Here is a 25,311-nt window from a genome sequence, read left to right on the forward strand (position 1 = left end):
CATGCAGAGGAAGAGATGGATCAATAAAGATGATTGATTAAAGCACAACAATCAGTAGGTTTAACAAATGTCATCAGAAATGATGAGCTCTGACTTTGTGTAGAATGAACATTAAAAGCTGTGAGTGTAGAGCTCAGTAACATGTTGAGGTGTTTGAAGAGGAAACATGTTGTGCTTTCTATCTTACCAAAGAAAAGAGCAGCAAGAATAATCCACAGCCAATGTTCCATCTCTACAACAAGGTTGAAATCAACAGGAGAAACTAGCTGATGTTCAACATTCACTCTGACACTTGTTCTCTTCACAGCACCACTTATTACTGACACAGTGGTTGAACACAGTCAGGAAGTAGTGCACCTCCTACTTGATAATGTGGCCCTCTAGTGGAGCTAAAAAGTGGAGTTCACCAGTGGAAAAAAGGCTTCCAGCAGCTTGTCAGTGTGTCAGCTTGTGTTTTTGTACAGAGTCTTGGTGTTTCCTGTCACTGTGGGCCTCACAGCACAGTAGTACACAGCAGAGTCTGTCACTGCAGCAGAGGAGATCTGCAGATCCATCCTGGTTTTATCACCACTCACTTCAATTGACAGTCCAGAGACTGGACCTGACAGTTGTTTCCCGGTCCCTGTGTGAGAGATGAGGAACTTTGGTGGTTTTCCTGGATATTGTCGATACCAGAAGAAATTATCACTAGCAGTTGCTGTTTTTGCATAGTTGTAGGACAGAGTAACAGTGCTGCCTTGTGAGCTGAAGTCTTCAGTCTGGACTGGACTCAGTTGTTCACAGCTGACTCCTAAAGAAACAGATAAATGTTGTTAAAGACCATGTTAAACTCTGATTGGCTGTTCCAGTGGTTTCTAGCAAACAGATCCTCTAAAGTCATTTCTTCTTCCTGCTTGAACCTACCTGTGAGTATGATGAGAACCAAAGGAAACATTCCACAGTGGTGCAGTGAGAGCATCTTACAGACAGTGTGTGTGTGTTATGTGTGGTTTAGATATTGAATGTGTGTGACAGTGGGAGTTGTTTTCTGTTGTGCTCTTTGACAGAGTTGCTCCTCCTCAACCTGTTCCTCCTCTCATATCACTGAACGCTAGGGACCAAAACCACACCTCAATGTCTTTTACAGCTTTAACACCTAAACGATCAGCCTCTGTTATTCTGATGATCTTTGTTTTATCCTTTTATCCTGGTTTCACATCTTCTCTTCATGTTTCTCTACAGGACCAGAACAGTGTGGACTGTGATGGTCTTGTTTACTGGGTTGTTAAAGTCAGACCACATTCATTAGATAAACACAGAGACTGAGAAGAAGAAAATGTTGTTTGATTTAGTTCAAGTAGATGGTGCAGACCCAGAATCAGAGTAAAGGCAGCATTAGTGACTGGATTTGATTCAGGTGCTCATGTGTAGACAACACAGGTCAATAAGTTGAAAAAATGGGGTTCCACAAGGTTCAATACTGGACCCTGTTCTGTTTATTATTCATATCAATAATAAAACCTCCATCTTTATGCTGACGATGCAGTTCTCTGTTGTTGTGAATCCTCCCACAGTGTTTGATTAGCAGCTGTAACCACAGTGACTCTGATACAACAGGAATGAGCAGAATCCATCTGATATGAAGCTGTGGTTTGAATACCACTTCCCTCCTCTTTGAAGAGGAGTCAGATATCTGTGTTCAGGTTTTTGTACAGCCTCTTCTACACTTTGTATCACTGTTTCTAGAGCACAGTAGTAGAGAGCTGAGTCTGCCAGGGTTAGGTTGTTGATGGTCAATTTAGTTGTGGTGTCTGTTGTTTCAGACTGATATAAAGTCGGGTTTGGATTATATTCAGTTGTGCTCCCCTTTGATACTTTCCAGAGGATAAACTGAGGAGCCTGAATGTCAGAATCATGTCTGTACCAGTAAAGATAAACACTTGGGTAGGATGTCTGATATTGACATGAGAGTGAGACAGGTCGTCCTTCTGTTCCACTGACTTCACGTCTTTCAGGAGAGATTGAGTCTCCAGCTATCAGTCCTGTAAAAAGTAGAGAAGATGAAGCTGTTAGACTAACATTGTCCATGAGGCTGAGAGGAGAAGACAGTGGAAAATGTCAGTGTCCAGTGTTACTCTGTGGACACAAACAGCTCAACTGTAGCTCACATCATAACTAGATTGTACAGGACTTGATGACAAAGACAGATTATTGTGCAGTTTCAAGTGTGAAAGAATCAAATGGAGGTCAAACATGTAGTTGATGGAGCAGCTTGACTGAGACACTGATTTGTTGTCCAACTCACCTATGAAGTGAGATAAAAGCAAAAAGAGGTAAAGCAACATGTCTTTGGAGGAGTTGAAGCCAAACAGACAGCAGATGAACAATGTTGTTCCACTGCAGTAGAATGAACAAACTAAACAGCCTCTCTGCTGCACAGCCCTTCTCCTCAACATCAAGCTGATTGTGCTTTTAGTTCCTCCAACATTTCTGCTCTGGACTCACTCATCATCTCATTGGCTGAGGGGGACTGAAGTGGGCGGGGCCAGGTAACAGTCTTTGATGTTTCTGTGATGTTGTTGTCATCAGTCCACAGACACAAGGTGCGTTCGAGATGAGCCAGGCGTGCGCAGAATCGATCGCCGGTGACCAGCGCACAGTCACTCATGCACGCGCCTGCAACGATAACCTCACGAGATCAAGGCGGCCGCAGTTTTTAGAGCCAGGCGCCGCAGTTGCTCTCCACCGACTGCTACCGCCTGCAAGCCTCAGGGCATGATGGGAAACGCACCGGATCACGAGCTGATTGGCTCTTAGTTAGGACTGCAAACACTACGTGTTGTTGTATAATGCTAGATTATATGAATCTCATGTTGTAGGCCTATACTGCTTAAAAAAATATTCACACTGAATCAAACTTATGTCCTGAGAAATATATTGGTTATTTATTGGACAATTGCAGTACAGCATAAGAAATATATACTTTGGTGACTTCCTGTTTGTATTGACGGCGGCTGGAAACTGTCCGACTTGACTGCAGCTTTCTGTCACCACCCCCTGCTGCTGCCGCCTGCTCTCGCCGACCGTCCAGGCGAGGCGCAGTTCATCTCGAACGAGCCTACAGTCTCTGATAAGTCATTGTTTCAACAGTGTGTGACTCCCTCTAGTGGATGTTGTGGAGTATTGTGTTGTCTTTGCTCCAAAGGTTTTTGTACAGAGTCTTGGTGTTTCCTGTCACTGTGGGCTGCAGAGCAGATCTCCAGATGGAACTCCTTATTTGTCATGTCATGTCTAAAAGACAGTCCTGGTATTTCCCCTGAATGTTCCTGGATGAGGAATTGTGGAGATGAGCCGGACTTCTGTTGATACCAATAGAGGTTCTTAGAGGAACCAGTGTAGTTACAGGACAGAGTAACAGTGCTTCCCTCTGATGAAAAGACTTGAGCTCTGCTGGCAGTAATATCATCTTCCAAGCTGTTACCTAGTGAGGGAAACAACATGTTATATTCAGAGTTCTGTTCCAAGGTCACATATCCATCATTTGAGAAACACCAGACATTTTCTGTGGAAACAAATGATGCTGTTGATAGAGTCAGCAGTTATTAGTGATGAAGTCATGAGTCTTTCTTCTCTACATGTGTATCATTGAAATGTTGAACTGAGCTTTAGCTCAAAGGAATATCTAACCTGGTTGTGTAAAGCTTTGGAAATGTCCCTGTGTTTGAGGTTTTCTTGTCTAAAACATACGTACCTACGAGAGCTGAGAAGAAGAGAATCACAGTGAGTCTGTCCATGTTCACAGAGCTGAGATGTTGTCACTGGATGTTCACTTTGAAGAAGTGCTGAGTGCTTTTGTGAGTTGTGTTTGGTCTGATGTTCACAGCTGGAATCAAACAGTTGTGTGCCAAGCAGCAGCTCTGCAGGCAGTAGGAGGAGACTCATATGTGGAGTTGTCTTCATTTCTAAAGCTCCTCATCACAACTGTGTCTCATGACTGAAAGGAGTGGAGACTGGATCATCAGGAACCACTGAGGTTCAACAGTGTGTGACTCCCTCTAGTGGATGTTGTGGAGTATTGTGTTGTCTTTGCTCCAAAGGTTTTTGTACAGAGTCTTGGTGTTTCCTGTCACTGTGGGCCTCACAGCACAGTAGTACACAGCAGAGTCTGTCACTGCAGCAGAGGAGATGGTCATGCTGATTTGTTTTTGCTCAACTTTTATCTCCAGTCTAGGGATTGGATCAGGTACTGATCCTGAAGCAGAGTGAGAGATGAGAAGCTCTGGTGGTTTTCCTGGATGTTGTCGATACCAGTAGAAATAATCACTTGTTGACAGTTTGGGGTAGTTGTAGGACAGAGTAAAAGTGCTGCCTTGTGACCTGAAGACTTCAGTCTGGACTGGACTCAGTTCTTCACAGCTGACTCCTAAAGGAAGAGAGAAATGATTGTGAATGAGATTCAATGAACAATTTAGTTTGTAAAATAATTGAACCATTCATAATCTAACATACCTGTTAAAATGACAACAAACAGAGAAACCAGACTCTTCAGTGTGAGCATGTTGAATAAAGGTGAAGTTGATGGTTTGTGTATTGAACTCTGCTGAATATGGAAGTTCCTCTCTCTTCTATAGTTCAGTAACAGCTCAGCTCCTCCCTGAATCTCTGACTCTGTGCTACCAACAATGTTGTGGTGTAAAGTCACATTGTGTGATCAGTCAGTAATGTATGGAGCTGTGGAGTGGCCATAGAGTGTGACTCCCTCTAGTGGATGTTGTGGAGTATTGTGTTGTCTTTGCTCCAAAGGTTTTTGTACAGAGTCTTAAATCAAATCAAATCAAATCAAATCAAATCAACTTTATTTATATGGCACCACCTATGGCTGCTGTGTTAAATCGCTGGTACTTCTTGAAATTTTTGGTACTTCATGATGATACTTTGCACCATTGACACTGGCACCTTCTTGTATCATTTTCCTTCCTTTTTGGCATGTGTACTCACTGAGCTCTCTGGTTTTTGCCATAGCAAGTCTTGCGTCGACTTGACAATGACTGAAATATCTCAAGCAAGTCAACTTTTATAGTCAGAAAATTGGTCAAGAAAGTCCCAGAAACATTGAAAATAATTGTAAACACTTTAGACCCTTAAAGAGAATGGTTTGTTCAAACATCCTATGGCCTTTCGTCTTGGTATCACTGGGGTATGAATAATTTTGGACATGGTGGTTTTTGTTCAACTTTCAAATAAACACCTTTAACAATGTAACTTTACTTAAATAAATTGGTCATGGCTCCAGACTTTCCCTCATGTCCTATTCATGTCAAATCTGAGTTCAAATACTAATCTGTGACTGACAAAATCAAGAAATTCCCTGTATTTGCCAGGGGTATGAATAATTTTGAGGATGCCTGTAAACAATGTCCCCATAGTCTAAGATGCTCAAGAAAGTTGTTTGTACATTTTTTTCCAGGCAACAGCATTAAAACAGTTTCGATAATAAAATCCCAACAGAACCCCCAGTTTTTTCAACAAATGAGACACATGTCACGCATGCGTGGCGTTTTGAGGGGAGTCTGTAGAGCTCTGTCATTTTGACTCGCAATAATCTGCCTTTTTAACCAATTCCTGCGGTTTTAAAATGCCCACATGCACAAATGTTATCCCTTAAACAGTGCTCTCGTCTTCGGGTCGACTATTTTAATAATCAAACAGTTTGATTGTTTGTTGTTTTTACCCAAACAGTCGCAGCGCCACTGACCCGAGCCGCCATTATCATATCGCCGGCTTTTAGCATTTTTTACTCTCTTTTTGTGTTTTTATCCTCACAAAACGGGCTGGGCTGCCCACCTCCCCTCTAAGGAGATCCCCATAGCCATTTCGGCTCTCGTTTAAAGACTCTCCAACAGTCGCAGCGCCACTATTGGAGTAAGCTATACCGGCTGTCCCAACCGGCAGCTAAAGCAACCACCGGCAGGATACCACCGACACCGATCCAGGTTACCGGACGCTAAATCACCGCAGCAGGTCCAGTCTCTGGACCTGCGCCAGGCGGCAGAAAACTTCATGGACACCATCATCTTCAGCCCCGCACAACCTGTTCCCCAGATGCCCGAGTCCATCACCCTCCCCCCCGTAGATGAGGTCAGCGCTGCGTCACCTGACGAGCCCGGAGACATCGCTCGCCATTCGGCCACCGTCGCTCCTCTGCCGGCCACCGTCGCTCCTCTGCCGGCCACCGACGCTCCTCTGCCGGCCACCGACGCTCCTCTGCCGGCCACCGCTCCCGATGACACCTGGTCTCGGCTTGGAGCAAAGCCTAAAGCCGCGACCAGCTCCACACCTGTTCATCCGGAGCACTGGATCCGAGCAGGCGCCAGCAAAGGGAAATACAGTTCATCCATCCACGCTCCTGCACCTCCACGCTTTAATATCCAGCTGAACAATAAATACGACATTCTTAGTGTCAAGGATTTCCCCTCCCTGGACGACGGATCACGGGTCTCCCCACCACTTACTCCTGAGCGTAGCAACTTTCGCAGGAAATCCCAGCCCCTGTTTACACCTGCTCCTCGGAGATCCGTGGCTCTTCGCTCCCTTAACTCCGGTCGTCCCTCCTTGTCCTCCCGGCCACCACATCAGCTGACTTCACCAACGGACCAGTCTCGTCAGAGCCCCCCGCGAAGGTCAGTAGCACACACCCAGGTGCTGCGCCCCCCCTCCCTGCTCGTGATCGGCACATCACTAGTCAGGCATGTAGCGGTGCCCGGAGGGAGGACATTCTGTCACCCAGGTGCAACTGTTAATGACATTAAAACAGCTGCTCTGCTCCTAAGCGACCAGCACAGGTCTGTCTCTACCTTAGTCCTTGAGGCAGGCGTAAATGATATAAAAAATCAGCGGTCGGAGGAGGTCAAACAGGATTTTACCCGCCTCGTTGACGCACTGCTGGACACCGGTAAACAGCTAATCATTTCCGGTCCGCTGCCCGCTCCGCGATTCGGCGATCTTAAATTCAGCCGCCTCCGTCAGCTCCACACCTGGCTGAAAGGCTACTGTATGCACAAAGGTATCCCCTTTGTGGATAACTTCGCAGCCTTCCTGAAAAGACCGCAGTTCTTTAAAAGAGATGGCTTACATCCAAACCGTGAAGGCTCAGGCCTCCTAGCCTCCAACATTGAATTGACTCTCCAATCATGCTCCGCCTGACTCACTGTAACCCCGTATAGCTCCCCCTACCTCTGTAGCAGCTTCACTACACCTAAGAGCATCCCTGTAAGAGTGACAAATAGACCACACAGATCATTCATTCTGCCTACAACTAATTTTAGAAATCCACTCAACCTGGTTCCAGTCAGATCTTCTTCTCGCCTTATAACCTGCCTGTCAGCTATCACTCCAGTCTCTAGTACTGCCGAGTCATTAGTTCCACCCCAGCTCAGTGAACTCAGGTCAATACATGAATTTCAAACCTGTGATGGGCTTAAATTCCTGCATTTAAACATAAGGAGTTTGCTGTCAAAGCTTGATTTTATTAATGTGCTGATTACCGAATCAAACCTTGACATTTTAGTCATCACAGAGTCATGGCTCTCTGGAAAAGTGTCAGACTCGGATGTAGCCATTAAGGGTTTCAATCTGTTTAGAGCAGACAGGAAATCAAGAGGGGGCGGGGTCATAATTTACATCAAAGAGCATCTGGTAGTGCACGTAATTTCCTCTGCCTCTGTGCCCAATTGTTGTGAATGTATTATTCTGGATGTCAGTGTTGGGGGCGATAGTCATATCACAATTAGTGGGATTTATCGTCCACCCTCTGCCCCTATCTCAGCCTTAGAAGAGCTAGGAAAACTATTCTCTCCCTATATTTCCTCTGAGTTAGTTATACTGGGTGATCTGAATTTAGATTGGTTGTCTCCCTGTTCATCTAAGCTTAAAGAGTTATGCCTCGAATTAAATTTGTCCCAGCTGATCTCCTATCCCACTAGGCCTAATAATAAGGATAACTCTAAATCCACGTTGATTGATCTTATTCTGACTAACAGGCCGCAGAAATATCCATGTAGCGGAGTTCTCGCTCAGGATATCAGTGACCACTGTCCTATAGCCTGTGTTAGAATGACCAAAAGTCAGAGTTCCAGGGGACGTACCATCAGAAAGCGCAACTTTAAAAACTTCAATGAGCAAGCTTTTATAAATGACTTGTCTCATGTTGACCTAAAAAAGGTTGACTTAATCCCGGACTCTGAGCTGGCCTTTGAGTATTTTCGGAGTGTTTTTAGCTCTCTCATAGATAAACATGCCCCGTACAAGAAATTCCGTATAAAAAACCGGTCCAATCCCTGGTTCACTCCTGACCTATCTGAAGCTATCCATGTCAGAGATCTGGCCTGGTCTAAGGCCAGACTCTCTAACAGCCCATCTGATTGGCTGCTTTTCAGAAAGCTGCGCAACAAATGCATCAGCTCAATCAGGAGGGCTAAATCCACTTTCTATTTATCCTCTCTTGCTTCCAGCCAAGGTGATGCTACCAAATTTTGGAAAACCATTAAATCTCTAAATTCCACACCTATCTCTACTCTCCCTTCGCAAATAACTTGTGGTAACTCCTGCATTTCTAATAAATCGGATATGTGTGATGCTTTTAATCACCATTTCATAGCCTCTAGTCATTTGTTTGATAACAACATTGTCCCAGCTCCTCCTGACCCAGTATTCGTGACTGCATCCAACCCACTAGCAGTCTTTACAATGAGACCGGTAAGCCATGCCGAGGTAATGAAAGCAATCATTCACCTTGACTGCAAGAAATCCAAAGGTGAAGATGACCTTGATCCATATCTTCTGCACTTGAGTGCCCCCTTAATTGCCGCACCGCTTACACACATCTTTAATATGACATTTTCATCTGGTAAAATCCCTGCTGTGTGGAAGGCTGCACAGGTTGTTCCATTATTCAAGGGTGGTATTGCTAATAATTTAGATAACTATCGACCAATCTCAAAGCTCTGCTGTTTAGCCAAAATTTTAGAATCCCTTGTAAACTCCCAACTGCGAGCCTTTTTGGACTCAAACAACATTCTTCAACTAGAACAGTCAGGTTTCAGACCGGGTCACAGCACTACCACAGCTACAGCACTTGTTATTAATAACATCATTAATGGGTTAGACTCTCACCAGCATTGCACAGCTCTTTTCATTGATTTGTCAAAAGCTTTTGACACTGTAGACCATAACATCCTGTTACACAAGCTCTCGTCCATCGGCCTTGATAGCCCGTCTCTCAACTGGTTCTCCAATTATCTCACTGGGAGAACGCAAGCAGTTGCTGTAGATGGATTTAGATCCAGCTCGCTCTCATTGCAAAAAGGTGTTCCGCAAGGGTCCATTCTTGGTCCCCTTCTATTCTCTCTTTATGTCAATAATATTGTTACCCCATCCCCAGCCTGCAATGTCCATTATTACGCAGACGATACTATCTTATATAGCATTGCCCCTACTCTCACCTCAGCTGTTGTTAATTTACAATCTACCTTCAACCATTTCCAGTCGTCTCTTGTAGCTTATAAACTTGTACTGAACTCCAGCAAAACTAAATGTATGTTGTTCACAAGGTCCCATGAAAGCATCTCCCCTCTCAGTATCCACACATTAGATGGTCAGCTTATTGAAACGGTCAACGCTTACAAATACTTAGGCATCTGGCTGGACTCCAGGCTTTCCTTTCGTAACCACGTGGACCACCTTATCAACAAACTTAGGTCCAGAATTGGTTTTCTATACAGAAACAAGTCTTGCTTCTCATCACAGAGCAAGAAGATTATTGTTCATGCCACTGTAATGTCTGTTCTTGATTTCAATGATGTGATATATATGCATGCCTCAGCCTCAGCACTGAAACCCCTAGACTCTATCTTTCATAGTGCCCTACGCTTTATCACCGGGGACCCATATTTAACACACCACTGCTCTTTATATAGCAAGGTGGGTTGGCCATCACTCACCACCCGCAGAGAACAGCATTGTCTACTATTCATCTACAAAGCTCTACTCGGAATGCTTCCCCCGTATTTAACTTCACTTTTGAATTCTCGCTCTACAGGTCTCCCTACCCGCTCCCAGTCCCACATCAGACTCCATCTCCCTTACACAAACTCAGAGCTAGGAAAAACTGCCTTCTCCTTCTATGCCCCACACCGATGGAACAAATTACAAAACTCACTGAAAATCGATAGACTTATCTCACTTGAGGCTTTCAAAAACCTACTTCTCACTGCAGTTTTGGGGGCTCAGACGTGCACTTGCTTTAGTTAGTAATTTCACTACTCCTGTTTTCATAACTGTATTTTATTGTGTTGTATTGATGTTTGATGTTTCATTTCTGTGAACTCTGTATGCTACAGGGCATCCTTGAAAAAGAGAGCTTGCTCTCAATGGATCTACCCTGTTAAAATAAAGGTAAAATAAAAATAAATGTACAGAATATGACAGTTTATCATCCACCCCGATGCCAAGATATTTATATGATGATACTTTTTCAATAGTTTCTCCTCCCCTTGTATGTATTCCGAGCTGAGTGACGTTAGTTGAATGAGCTCTAGTGAAGGTCAACATTTTTTATTTTTTTTCTGCATTAAGGACCAACTTTAACTCAGTCAGTGATGTTTAAAAATGTTCAAAGGCATTCTGGAGCTCACTCATAGTTTGAGAGAGGAGGGGGGCTATTGCATAGATAAAAGTGTCATCTGCATAGAGTTGGATTTTTGCGTAGTTCATGTTTCGCCCAGTATCATTAATAAAAACAGCAAATAAACTAGGAGCCAGAACCGAGCCTAGAGGGACCCCATTAGAAATAGTCCTGAGATCTGATTTGTGTCCCTCTAAAGTGATACATTGGGTCCAGTCTGTAAAATAGTTCTTGAACCACTGAACAGCCTGATCAGAAATACCAATCTCTTTGAGTCTATTGAGCTACAACCCATGGTCAACACAATCAAACGCCTTGGTAAAATCAACAAACAGGACAGCACAGTGATTCTTCTGGTCTGAGGATGTGTCTGACAGTGGGAGTTGTTTTCTGTTGTGCTCTTTGACAGAGTTGCTCCTCCTCAACCTGTTCCTCCTCTCATATCACCGAACGGTAGGAACCAAAACCACACCTCAATGTCTTTTACAGCTTTAACACCTAAATGATCAGCCTCTGTTGTTCGAGATAGGTATAGATAGATACAGTAGATAGATAGATGAATACTTTATTGTCCCACTGGGGGGAAATTTGTCTTGGACTCAATGCCGCCAGACCCTTCAACCACATACACATATACACATTCTGCTGATCTTTGTTTTTATCCTTTCCTATTGTTCAACCAGTTGGTTTCACATCTTCTCCTCATGTTTCTCTACAGGACCAGAACAGAGTGGACTGTGATGGACTTGTTTACTGGGTTGTTAAAGTCAGACCACATTCCTTAGATGAACACAGTGGCTGAGAAGAAGAAAATGTTGTTTGATTTAGTTCAAGTAGATGGTGCAGATCCAGAATCAGTGTAAAGGCAGCATGAGTGAGTGGATTTGATTCAGGTAGGGCTGCAGCTAACGATTATTTTGATAATCGATTAATCTGTCGATTATTTCTTCGATTAATCGGATAAAAAAAGGCACAAATTTGATTTACATTGTAAGGAAGAGAAGAACGAGAGGAGGAGTTGTTTCTCAGTTTGATCCAGCATGTCACTGGCATCATTTATTTATTTCTCCCTAACTTTATTCAAAAACAGAATGTTATTCCAAATGGACAATATTAGTGCAAAAGATTGCACAAATAAGTTTTTTTTTTAAGTTAGTTGAAGGCCCAGATCTGTTCAACTAATAATACATTAAAAAATAATAATAGACCAAATTCATTAGGGCACTGCCTGATCTGCTTACAAGTGGAAGTCTGCAGCATGTTTACATCCAGAGGAAAATTCTGATCAACCCTGAAAGTTGATCATTCACCGGATCAACCGACAACAACCTGACGTTACTCCGACAGTTTTCAGTTTGGTTCACAGCCTGTTTCCCCGACCGGCCCACGTCACACCGTGATAAACATCAGTCACCGCGGGGAGACAGGTTGGACCCTCCGGTCTCACACCTACAACGTTACACACACACACACACACAGCAGCGATCTGATGTAAACATCGGTATTAACTGTAAGTGCCCATCACCATAAAATAAAATGGGTAAATGATCATCAAATCTCTAATCTGAGTCCTCCACACACCAGCTCTGAGCAGAGGAACAGCTGATCAAACCTCAAAGGAATATGTCTTACCTTTACTCCAGGTGTCCAAACCAGTCAGCAGCAGCAGTCATCAAACTCCAACAGTTTTATAATCCATATTATTCCCGTTTACATCGCGTTCCTTGCGGCCGGCGTGCTTCATTCATTTGCATTGTGTGAAAAAAAAGAAAAAAGTTTTAGCTAACGTTAGCTTTAGCTTTAGCTTCAGCTCCTGACAGGAGAGGCTGACAGATGAGACAGTGAAGCCTCTCCGCTGCTGGTACCAAGTCCAGACCACCGGTCCAGAGGTCCAGACAGTCCGCGACCATGTCCGTGACACACCGCGTCCGAGCCGCGCGGACCGTGTCCGTGTGGAAGTAACGTTGCACCGGGAGTAAACAACGCGGTGGAACCGGACAACACAGGTCCGGTTGATCAGAAACACGACTGTTGCCGCCGCTAAAAATACCTCTTTTTTTTTACATGATGCAAATGAATGAAACAGGCTGGCCGCCAGGAACGCGATGTAAACGGAAATAATATTAGTGGATTTTTGGAGCTGGATGACTGCTGCTGCTGCTGACTGTTTTGGACACGGGTAAAGATAAGAAATATTTCCTTTTTTCCCCTGGCTCTGGGCCAAGTTAATCTACCCAACAAATCGATTATTAAATTCGTTGCCAACAAATTTAATATCGATTTTTATCGATTTTATCGATTTGTTGTTGCAGCCCTAGATTCAGGTGCTCATGTGTAAACAACACAGGTCAGTAAGATGATCTATCTCTCAGGCAGCAGTGTGTGAATGAAGGAAACCATCGTTACACATTTCTCTAATTAACAAATGGGGTTCCACAATGTTCAACACTGAGCCCTGTTCTGTTTATTATTCATATCAATAATGAAACCTCCATCTTTATGCTGACGATGGTGTTCTCTGTTGCTCTGAATCCTCCCACAGTGTTTGATTAGCAGCTGTAACCACAGTGACTCTGATACAACAGGAATGAGCAGAATCCATCTGATATGAAGCTGTGGTTTGAATACCACTTCCCTCCTCTTTGAAGAGGAGTCAGATATCTGTGTTCAGGTTTTTGTACAGCCTCTTCTACACTTTGTATCACTGTGTTTCTAGAGCACAGTAGTAGAGAGCTGAGTCTGCCAGGGTTAGGTTTTTGATGGTCAGTTCAGTTGATGTTTCTGTTGTTTTAGACTGATATTGACTCTGCTTCGGATTATATTCAGCTGTGCCCCCCTTTCCTTGTTTCCAGAGGATAAACTGAGGAGCCTGAAGGTCAGAATCATGTCTGTACCAGTAAAGACGAGCATAGCCACTTGTTGTCTCATATTGACATGAGAATGAGACAGGTTGTCCTTCTGTTCCACTGACTTCACGTCTCACAGGAGAGATTGAGTCTCCAGCTATCAGTCCTGTAAAAAGTAGAGAAGATGAAGCCGTTAGACTAACATTGTCCATGAGGCTGAGAGGAGAAGACAGTGGAAAATGTCAGTGTCCAGTGTTACTCTGTGGACACAAACAGCTCAACTGTAGCTCACATCATAACTAGATTGTACAGGACTTGATGACAAAGACAGATTATTGTGCAGTTTCAAGTGTGAAAGAATCAAATGGAGGTCAAACATGTAGTTGATGGAGCAGCTTGACTGAGACACTGATTTGTTGTCCAACTCACCTATGAAGTGAGATAAAAGCAAAAAGAGGTAAAGCAACATGTCTTTGGAGGAGTTGAAGCCAAACAGACAGCAGATGAACAATGTTGTTCCACTGCAGTAGAATGAACAAACTAAACAGCCTCTCTGCTGCACAGCCCTTCTCCTCAACATCAAGCTGATTGTGCTTTTAGTTCCTCCAACATTTCTGCTCTGGACTCACTCAACATCTCATTGGCTGAGGGGGACTGAAGTGGGCGGGGCCAGGCAACAGTCTTTGATGTTTCTGTGATGTTGTTGTCATCAGTCCACAGACACAGTCTCTGATAAGTCATTGTTTCAACAGTGTGTGACTCCCTCTAGTGGATGTTGTGGAGTATTGTGTTGTCTTTGCTCCAAAGGTTTTTGTACAGAGTCTTGGTGTTTCCTGTCACTGTGGGCTGCAGAGCACAGTAGTACACAGCAGAGTCAGACACCTGAAGCTTCTGGATCTGCAGAGGAACTGATGTCTTGTGGATGATCGAAGCATTAAATCTCTCTTCCTGGAACTCTGGAGCTTTGTCTAATGATTTTGAGAAACATTTCAGCATGTACTTTGGGAAGTCATTCACATCTTGTTTGTACCAGAATAAATAGGGATTTGTGTCACTGGTCTCAAATGAGCAGTTGAGTGTAACTGTGTCTCCTTGAGCAGCAGTGACAGCAGCTGTTGGCTGGATCACTCTGTCTTCTCCTTTACACTCTGGGAAAGAACAGAACATGCAGAGGAAGAGATGGATCAATAAAGATGATTGATTAAAGCACAACAATCAGTAGGTTTAACAAATGTCAGCAGAAATGATGAGCTCTGACTTTGTGTAGAATGAACATTAAAAGCTGTGAGTGTAGAGCTCAGTAACATGTTGAGGTGTTTGAAGAGGAAACATGTTGTGCTTTCTATCTTACCAAAGAAAAGAGCAGCAAGAATAATCCACAGCCAATGTTCCATCTCTACAACAAGGTTGAAATCAACAGGAGAAACTAGCTGATGTTCAACATTCACTCTGACACTTGTTCTCTTCACAGCAACACTTATTACTGACACAGTGGTTGAACACAGTCAGGAAGTAGTGCACCTCGTACTTGATAATGTGGCCCTGTAGTGGAGCTAAAAAGTGGAGTTCACCAGTGGAAAAAAGGCTTCCAGCAGCTTGTCAGTGTGTCAGCTTGTGTTTTTGTACAGAGTCTTGGTGTTTCCTGTCACTGTGGGCCTCACAGCACAGTAGTACACAGCAGAGTCTGTCACTGCAGCAGAGGAGATCTGCAGATCCATCCTGGTTTTATCACCACTCACTTTAACTGACAGTCCAGACTCTGTTTTATTTTGAGTTCCAAAGTGAAAGATGAGGAACTCTGGTGGTTTTCCTGGATATTGTCGATACCAGAAGAAATAATCACGAGCAGTTGCTTGTCTGGAGTAGTTGTAGGACAGAGTAACAGTGCTGCCTTGTGACCTGAAGACTTCAGTCTGGACTGGACTCAGTTCTTCACAGCTGACTCCTAAAGGAAGAAAGAAATCATGGTGAACCAGATTCAATAAACAACTTAGTTCAGGAAAAAGAAATAATTGAACAATGCATAATCTAACATACCTGTTAAAATGACAACAAACAGAGAAACCAGTCTCTTCAGTGTGAGCATGTTGAATAAAGGTGAAGTTGATGGTTTGTGTATTGAACTCTGCTGAATATGGAAGTTCCTCTCTCTTCTATAGTTCAGTAACAGCTCAGCTCCTCCCTGAATCTCTGACTCTGTGCTACCAACAATGTTGTGGTGTAAAGTCACATTGTGTAATCAGTCAGTAATGTATGGAGCTGTGGAGTGGCCATAGAGTGTGAGTCCCTCTTGTGGATGTTGTGGAGTATTGTGTTGTCTTTGCTCCAAAGGTTTTTGTACAGATGAAGATGATGAAGTGAGGGAGTCAGTTTCCATTCATTAGTGTGAATGATGAAATCTTTCAAACTTGTTGTTCCTCTCTGCCATTTTGTTTAAACTCATTCTTACATCTTCCGCTCTTTTTTGTCCATTATCTAGTCCTTCATACTTTGTGCTATTTCAACAATTCATATTTCAAAACGTTCAGCTTTTTCAGGACATTATTGCATTGACTTTTCTCTTTTCAACTATTCATACTTTTTCAAATATTGAAATAGTTCGCCCCCCCCCCCCTAGGAAATACATTGGAACAGTCTTCAAACTCTGAAACTACCGGTCCTACTTTGAACCTCATTTGCTTCCACATACTTTTACCTACAGACTTCATTCAAATTCTGAGCTGTAGACAAACTTCCAATGTATTCAACCTGTGTAGAACTTTCTCAGATCTTGTACCATTTTTGAGATTAATCCTTTAAAATGACATGTGCATTTCTGACTAATTTCACACTTTTCAATGAGTGTGTATGGCGTTTGGTCAGAGTGGTGACATCATCGTTAGAGTGGAGGAGAGCCAAAAAAGCAACTGGAACTTTTCTTCTGAAACTGCCACCAAAGCTACAAATGACACTCTATACTCATGATTTTGCCGACAGTTTGTAGCCACACTTGTTTTCTGGCTAAAAATCTGGTCAAAAACGCACAGAGACTTAGAGAATAATTTCAAATATTTTTTAAATGCAGCCTGGGTGCTGTTTCTCTGTCATTCACCCCAATATAATTTTTTAACAGCAGAGTAGAAGGATCTCAACTTTGTAATTCACTGGAAAGGACATTATACTTTGTTTGTATTCGCCAAAACATAGTCACATGTCACAAAAAAGTCTTCTACTTACTTGGTGTGGCTCATTTCTACTCTATTCTCTTTTTTATTTTTTCCAAGCAGAAGTCAGTGAGCCTCTTATACAGGGGTTTATTTTACCTTTTTCTCATTGAATGTAACTGTAGTCAAGTGGTTAGACCACTGGGCTGATGATCCTAAGGTTGCACGTTCAAAACTTGCCCCAACAACTTTGTTAGTGAATCATTCCCCCAGTCTTCCTCTGTTGATTGCTGATAACTTGCTCCTAGTTTAAACTGTGTAAACTACAGCTGCATCAGACAGTGTTTGATTTATCATGGCATATAAAACTCAGTATGTTTTATCTACCTCCATGGTTGAGAGGTTAGATTGCCGAGTTGCCAATCATGAGGTCCAGGGTTTAATTCCTGAATTTGCTGCTTGTGTTACATGCCCTTCCTGTCTTTGTCATTTTTTACTACTAATTCAGCATGGCCTCAGCAATGGCTTCCAGCATTCACACGCATTTTCCGTTAGGAAATGCTCTGTCCTAGTTTGTTTTCATGGAATCTTGAGTGTGAAGCCTGATCCAGTTGGTTTGTGACTGATGTGGATGAGCTGCTCCTGTGAATCCTCCCACAGTCAGGCGCGCAGATAGAGGGTGGGACAGGTGGGACTTGTGACGGCCTCCTGCCTGTGTATGCCTGTGTGTGCGTGTATGGTTGTCTCTGCCTTGTCAAGCTGCAGGTGATGAGCTGGTGGGTGTGGCCGATTCCCAACCTGTGTTAAGCTGGTCCTTCCTCCTGCCTCAGTCTCTGCCTGACATCGCCTGGCTCCGGAGGGAGAGCTGTGTGCCGCAGCCCCTCGTTTTCTTTTGTGTTCCCGTTGTTTGCTTTGCTATCATTTTGGTCCCTTTTGTTAGGGAAATAAATTATCATTTTGTTACTTTTACCTGCGTAGTTCCTGTTATTTGTCCGACCATGAGCCGGGTCGTGACAAATGTGGGGGCTCGTCTCGTTGTCCGTGTGCGCTAGTAAGCCAGAGTTGTGAATGAACTCATGGGAAGTTGTGAATGGAACCGCTGTGGCGGCGTTACTATCGAGTAGCGTGGGAACCCGGAAGTCGCGAGGGCTTGTGTGTGTGGTTTGTATGCCACGGTTTAGCTGTGAACTGCGTCGGTAAATTTTGGGCCATGGTTGTGTTGTTTCTCTGGGTCACTTGGCTTTTGTTGCTGCTTAAAGGTAATTGTTTTGTCCGGGCATCCTGATCAGTTAGCCGCCAGGTGAGCAGATCTCGCCACTTTATTATTTTGCCTTTTTTGTTTTGGTCGGTAACCCTGAGGAGGGGGTGCGCTGGCTTTGGGTTGTTGCAACTGGCCAGTCTCGGTCAGAGGTAATATCCTGCGGTTGGTGTCACTTCGAGCTCGGCAAGCCGACGAAGACTATGTGAGGTTTTGTAAGTATTGTGGTAGGTAGTTAGGGGTTGGGGTGTCTCGGCTTGTTTTTTCGTAGCTCCTCGTTTGGGAGTTACCTGGTAAGTAGCAGCAAAGGTAAGTGTCCTGGAGTGTTATATTACTGTGTGCAGAGTATGGCGGATGTGGCGTTTTTTGTTCAGGCTCCGTCGGAGGAGTTGCTGGATAAGTGCACGCGGGAACAATTGTTTAAAATAGCGGAGCATTATCATATCGATATCCCAGATCGAAGAGTGAAGGACGCGACGATTCAGAATGTTGTGTTTGCTGCATTGTGCGAGTTGGGTATATTGTCGGCTGCTGCGCGTCTTCCCCAGGCCAGGGTGGAGAGTTTGGCTCCACTGGCTGCGGGCGCGAGTGAGCTCACGTTTGAGCAACAGAAAGAATTGTTAGTGTTGCAACTGGAGCAGGGTAAACTGCAACTGGAGCATGAACAAATGAAGCTCAAGATTGATGCTGAAAGAGAATTAGCCCTTAAGAAAATGCAGTGTGAAACAGAGCAGGCTAAGATTGTACTGCAGCAGCAGAGGCTGGATTTGATTAGAAGTGGAAAGATGGTGGGAGTGTTGGATTCTTTTGATGCGTCCCCGTCACCTGAGTCGCCTGGCAGTTTTGATGTTTTGGGTAATCTTCGTTTGTTGCCTAAATTTAATGAGAAAGAGCCGGAAGCTTTTTTCTCTTTGTTTGAGCGAGTGGCCGAGGCGAGGAAGTGGCCTGAGTCAGCCCGCACGCTGATGCTCCAGTGCGCACTGACTGGCCGTGCGCAAGAAGCTTATTCTGCTCTGTCAGGTGTTGAGGGCCAGAATTATGAGTGTGTAAAGTCTGCGGTGTTGAAAGTGTACGAGCTCGTGCCGGAGGCTTATCGTCAGCGCTTTCGTTCGTGGAGGAGAATGGAGAAGCAGACGCACCTTGAGTTTGCTCGTGACCTGACGGGTCATTTTGCGCGTTGGTGTACCGCGTTAAAAGTGGAGACGTTTGAGGATTTGTCCGAGTTAATTGTGTTGGAGCAGTTCAAAAATTCCATACCTGAAAACATTGCACAACACATCAATGATCTCAAGGTAAGACGTGTGTCTGAAGCTGCTTCTGTGGCGGATGACTATGTGTTGACGCATAAACGCTCTTTTGGTGAGTGGCGCGCGCATAGTGGCAGCCGTGGTGGACCGTTTGCAGAGCGTGCTGAGGCAGCTCTGGGGAGTTATGTTGGTCGTTCAGGTAAACCCGACGCCAGGGAACGTAACTCGAGGGGTTTTGAAAAAACCTGCAGTTATTGTCATAAAAGAGGTCATTTCAGAGCTGATTGTTACGCACTTAAACCCAGGGTTCCCCAGGGGGGTCCCATGGCGCAGCCAAAAGGTGCTTGCTGCGCTGTCTCGTTGCCTCGCGCACCAGCGGTGAGTGAGGTGGGTGTGTCAGCTCGGGTTGAGTCCGTGTCTGTGGGATTGGCGTCTTTTCTACCGTTCATTTCTGATGGCCATGTTTCTCTGGTGGGGGGCAGGTTGAAGGTGCCAGTTAAAATACTGCGCGACACAGCGGCCTTTGATTCCTTCATTCAGGCTTCTGTGCTGCCTTTTTCCGCCGAGACTCACACAGGTTGTTGGGTGCCTGTTGTAGGTATGGAAATGAATGTTTTACAAGTCCCTCTGCACAAAATCACATTACACTCTGATCTTTTTCAGGGCGAGATAGCTGTGGGTGTGAGGCCGGCGCTGCCTGTTGAGGGGGTCACTCTGATCCTAGGTAACGGTGCTGCAGGTGAGCGTGTGTGGGGTGATGTGGCCCCGTCTCCAGTGGTTTCCTCAGTTCCCCTGGTGAGGAAGCAGCCTGATGAGGATGAAATAAGTTTCCCCGAAGTGTTCACAGCGTGTGCGGTGACGCGGTCTATGTCCCAACATTCTCCACCAGAGCCGCCTGAGTGTGGCGTGGGTGATGGTGAGGCAGTAGATGGGTTGTGTTTCTCCCTGTCTGATGTTTCCCTTTCAGTTACGCAGGAAGAGTTGGAGAGGGAGCAGCGAGCCGACGCGTCCCTGAAGGGACTGTTTGACATGGTGTTGCCTGCGTCGGAGGTAAAGAACGACTCTCACTGTTACTTTCTGTTGAAGGGATTGCTCATGAGAAAATGGGTGCCTCACGGGGACGACTTTGTAGGGGATCCCGTCCTCCAGATTGTCCTGCCTTCTAAGCTCCGTGAGACGGTGCTTCGCCGGGCCCATGATGACTCGGGTCACTGGGGGGTGAGAAAAACATACAACCGAGTGCTGAAACATTTTTTTTGGCCTAAATTAAAGAGGGATGTGTCTGAGTATGTGAAAACCTGTCATGCCTGTCAACTTGCGGGGAAGCCCAATCAGGTTATTAAACCAGCTCCTCTCTTCCCGATTCCGGCTGTGGGTCAGCCATTTGAACACCTTATTATAGACTGTGTGGGTCCGTTGCCACGCGCCAGGTCGGGTGCTGTTTATTTGCTTACTGTCATGTGCCAAACCACCCGTTATCCGGCAGCGTATCCGTTACGCACGATCACCGCGCGTTCTGTGGTGCGCGCCCTAACACAGTTCATTGCTATATTCGGTATCCCGAAGGTGATTCAAACTGACCGCGGATCAAACTTCACCTCTCACCTGTTTTCACAAGTTTTGAAACAGTTGGGGGTTAAACACAATAAAGCATCGGCATATCACGCTCAGAGTCAGGGGGCTCTGGAGCGTTTTCACCAGTCTCTGAAGTCGTTGTTACGTACATATTGTGTGAAACTGGACGGAGACTGGGAGGAGGGGTTGCCCTGGTTACTGTTAGCGGCGAGGGAGGTGTCCCAAGAGAGCACAGGGTTCAGCCCCAACGATTTGGTGTTTGGGCACACTGTGCGCGGCCCTCTGGATCTTTTGTGCGAGCAATGGAAGGATGCTGCTCCACCAGAAAATGTACTTGATTATGTAAATGGGTTCCGTCATAGGTTGTATGCTGCAGGGGTACTGGCAAAGAAAAACTTGGTTACTGCACAGAGTAAGATGAAGACACTGTATGACCGGAGGGCTGAGAAGCGTGTGTTCAGTGAGGGGGACCGGGTCTTGGCGTTACTTCCCATCATTACTTCTCCATTTCAGGCGAAGTATGCAGGTCCCTATGAAATCAAGAAAAAAACGTCTGAACATAACTACATCATTGCTACGCCTGATCGTAGACGGAGTGTCCAGATGTGTCATGTCAACTTATTGAAACCTTACTATGAACGTGTCCCTCCAGGTGAAGCTGTCTCCGCCTCCTCTGTGCCTGCGCGGCCGGTGTGTTCTGTGAGTAGAGTGTCTGCTGTTTACCCTCCACAGTCGGTGCCTGCAGGGGTGGAGGATGGTCTGCCCGACGCTGATGCTGGGGTGCAGCAAGGTCGGTTAAAAAACTCTGAGTCCCTGAACAATTTACATCTTCTGTTGGGCCATCTGTCTGATTCACAACAAGCAGACCTGGTTCAAGTGATAAATTCCTTCCCATCTCTGTTTGGTGACACTCCTACTCAAACAAATGTAATTGAACATGATATAGATGTAGGTGATGCGCTCCCTATTCGCCAAAGGTTTTACCGCGTTAGTCCTGAAAAACGTGTGTTCCTTGATGCTGAAGTGAAGTATATGTTGGATAACTGTATTGCTGTTCCCTCCTCTTCCAGTTGGGCCTCTCCCTGCATTTTAGTGCCGAAGCCAGACAAAACATTCAGGTTCTGCACTGATTTTCGCAAGCTAAATGCTGTAACGAAACCAGATTCTTTTCCGCTGCCTCGTATGGAGGATTGCGTTGACCAGGTGGGCCACGCCGCATTTGTAAGTAAATTTGACCTGTTGAAAGGATATTGGCAGGTTCCGCTGTCCGAGCGTGCACGTGAACTGTCTGCATTTTTTACACCAAATGGTCTCTTCTCGTATAATGTTATGCCTTTTGGTTTAAGAAACGCTCCTGCCACGTTCCAGAGGCTCATGACCAGAGTCTTGGGGGACTTAGAGGGGTGCACTGTGTATTTGGACGACGTGGTGGTGGTTTCAGACTCGTGGCAGTCTCATGTGGAGCGTGTCCGTGCGTTGTTCCTGCGCTTGGCTGAGGCGCGCCTGACCATCAACCTCGCCAAGTGCGAATTTGCACAGGCCACGGTGACGTACCTGGGCCGGGTTGTGGGTCAGGGTAAAGTCCGTCCCGTTGCAGAGAAAATAAGAGCTGTCCAGTCCTATCCTCCGCCCACTACTAAGAAGGAACTGATGAGGTTCCTGGGTTTGGTGGGGTACTACAGGGGGTTTTGCCGTAACTTCTCAGAAGTCGTTGCACCATTAACTGATCTACTTAAAATGCGTGTCCCATTTGTGTGGTCTCCTCTCTGTCAGCAGGCGTTCGAGAGGATAAAGTCTCTGCTGTGTGAAGCGCCGGTCCTGGCCGCTCCGAGGTTTGACCGACCTTTTGCGCTTCAAGTCGATGCTAGCCACATCGGAGTAGGTGGGGTTTTGTTGCAAGCCGATGAGTTGGGTTTGGAAAAACCAGTGTGTTTCTTTTCCAAGAAATTTAACTCATATCAATTGAACTATTCAACGATTGAAAAAGAGGCACTGGCCTTAGTTTGGGCTCTGAGAAACTTTGAAGTGTACTTGGGCTCTGGAGCGGTACCCGTAGTGGTGTACACTGACCACAACCCACTTTTGTTTTTGAACTCGCTGCAATGTCCTAACCAGCGTCTGATACGTTGGTCGTTATTTCTACAGTCACATTGGCTTGATATTAGACACATAAAGGGGGCGGAAAACGTCGTAGCCGACGCACTGTCTCGCGTTCCTCAGGATTGAGGTTTGAGCTAAGACTTTATTGCTGTTATGATGTTCTCTTGCTCTCCTGTTCACTCTTCTGTCGTCCTTCCCTCTTAAACTGCTTCCCACTGGTACCAGGTTGCTGAGGTGGGGGTGTGGAAGATGCGCATGGTGAGCTGTGTGGTTCTCAACAGCAGCTGGTGTTCCTGTCCTCGGATGTGTGTGCCCTTGGGTGTGTGCCTTAAACATGGTAAACTCTATACGTGTGTAAAAAAAAAGTAAAACTTCAAAGTAAGTAAGATATATATATTTGTGAAAAAAAAAAAAAAAGTAAATCTTTAAAGTAAGTAGAATGTATATATTTGTGAAGAAAACAAACTTTACAGTAAGTAGTCTGTGTATATAGGCTATTTGAAAAATTTGAAAGAAAAAAAAAAATATTTGGTTTTGGTTTAATGATGGGGGGGCTATTGTCGGCTTCGGGGTTGGGCCCCGTTTTTCAGGGAGGGGGGTGTGACGGCCTCCTGCCTGTGTATGCCTGTGTGTGCGTGTATGGTTGTCTCTGCCTTGTCAAGCTGCAGGTGATGAGCTGGTGGGTGTGGCCGATTCCCAACCTGTGTTAAGCTGGTCCTTCCTCCTGCCTCAGTCTCTGCCTGACATCGCCTGGCTCCGGAGGGAGAGCTGTGTGCCGCAGCCCCTCGTTTTCTTTTGTGTTCCCGTTGTTTGCTTTGCTATCATTTTGGTCCCTTTTGTTAGGGACATAAATTATCATTTTGTTACTTTTACCTGCGTAGTTCCTGTTATTTGTCCGACCATGAGCCGGGTCGTGACAGACTCAACACCCCCAGATTCTGATTCACTTGGATCCGTCCCCCTCACTTTTATGGAGAGAAAAATCTCGAAATGCAAAAAAATGAAAATGCGAAATAGCGCCTCTCTGGACGCGTATGGGCTATGTGGCGAGAAACGGTATTACACTCCTGTATTCGGTTGTTGAGCTGGGTAGGCTGCGTCGTCTCAAGCCTGGTTACCATAGTTACCCAGAACGCATATGACAGGCATCAGTGGGACAGCTCCTAGTTTAGGACCCCATAACCTAGAACTACCAACAACAAAACGGCATGCAAGATGAGGCCAGCCAAACCCAAAAAGCAGAAAACGATTGCATCGTTTTTTCAAAAAGCATCAACTGTAAGTAAACTGTGTGTTATCATAAACGTTATCATATCACCTTGCAATTTTTGTTGGTAGTCTGTCTGTTCAAAGAAATCTCGCCGTGGAAGTAAAATCGTAGTAGAGACACAGAGTGAGAATAGAGGAAGAGAGACCAATTTCACAAGGGGGAGGGGAGGGGGAAACCTTTATGCATTTATTTATTATCAATTAAATCGTCCATTGCAGCTTTCTGGGGTCTTCTGGAAATGTGTAGGCCTGCTTGAATCCGTGATATTGCCAAGCCTAATGGTCTAGACTCTAAGTTGTTAGGTTACAGTTTCAACAGCGATTGCTAACGTCATCATTTTAAACCGTGAACTGTTATTTTAGTTACTAACACTCGGCGCAATGTGTTCCATTTAAGGTGAATCAGTATTTAACACAATTATTGTGTTGTTGTCATACATCACCTCCATTGAATTTGAATGACTGAGCCTGTTAGCTATTACAGTTAATTATTTTTTAGAGTCCAGAATTGAACTTTGTAGGCATTACTAACCATTATAGACAAAAATGCACTACACAAAATAACATATATTTTATTATTTTAAGCTTATTAAAATAAAATGCTTGTACTGTGATGTTGGTTGACAGGCTCATTTATGCAGACAGGAAGTTTGGCCACCATAGCAACACATTATATTGGCATATCCATATGGAATCTTATAATCTCTAGTAGAGATATGGCTCCTGGGACTGGTAGCCTCTGTGGTAGCCTGTAGGTATGCCCATGTTAAATTACTGCCAATGGCGCTAATGCCTTAAAGCAGTTATAATGTTTGTTTATGCTATGTTAAAATGTTGTCATGGTCCTGGCCTGCAGGTAGTTCCTGAAGATGGCAGTGAGGGAGGTGAAACTGAAAGCGATCCACTGGAGGGTAGCAGCAATAGGCCTAGTTGTGCATTAGATCTACAGCTTGAAGAGGCAGAAGGGAGAGAGGGAGAAGAGGGAGGGACAGAAGAAAGAGAGAGAGAAGGAGGGTCAGAAGAAGGATGGACAGGAGACGGGACGGTCAGTTTTTGCATACTGCATGTGGCATGCTTGGTGAGTGATTGGAAGCAGTACCAATATGCTTTATTTCTTGCAATGATGGCCAATTAAGTTTGATGGGTTTCGGGGGGGGGGGGTGTTGCTGACAGCTTTGTCCCCCCCAGTTTCAAAAACCTATCTGCGCCCCTG

This window comes from Trachurus japonicus, chromosome 17, assembly GCF_045865225.1.
Source record: "Trachurus japonicus isolate A0001 chromosome 17, Traja_1.0".
Lineage (NCBI taxonomy): Eukaryota > Metazoa > Chordata > Actinopteri > Carangiformes > Carangidae > Trachurus > Trachurus japonicus.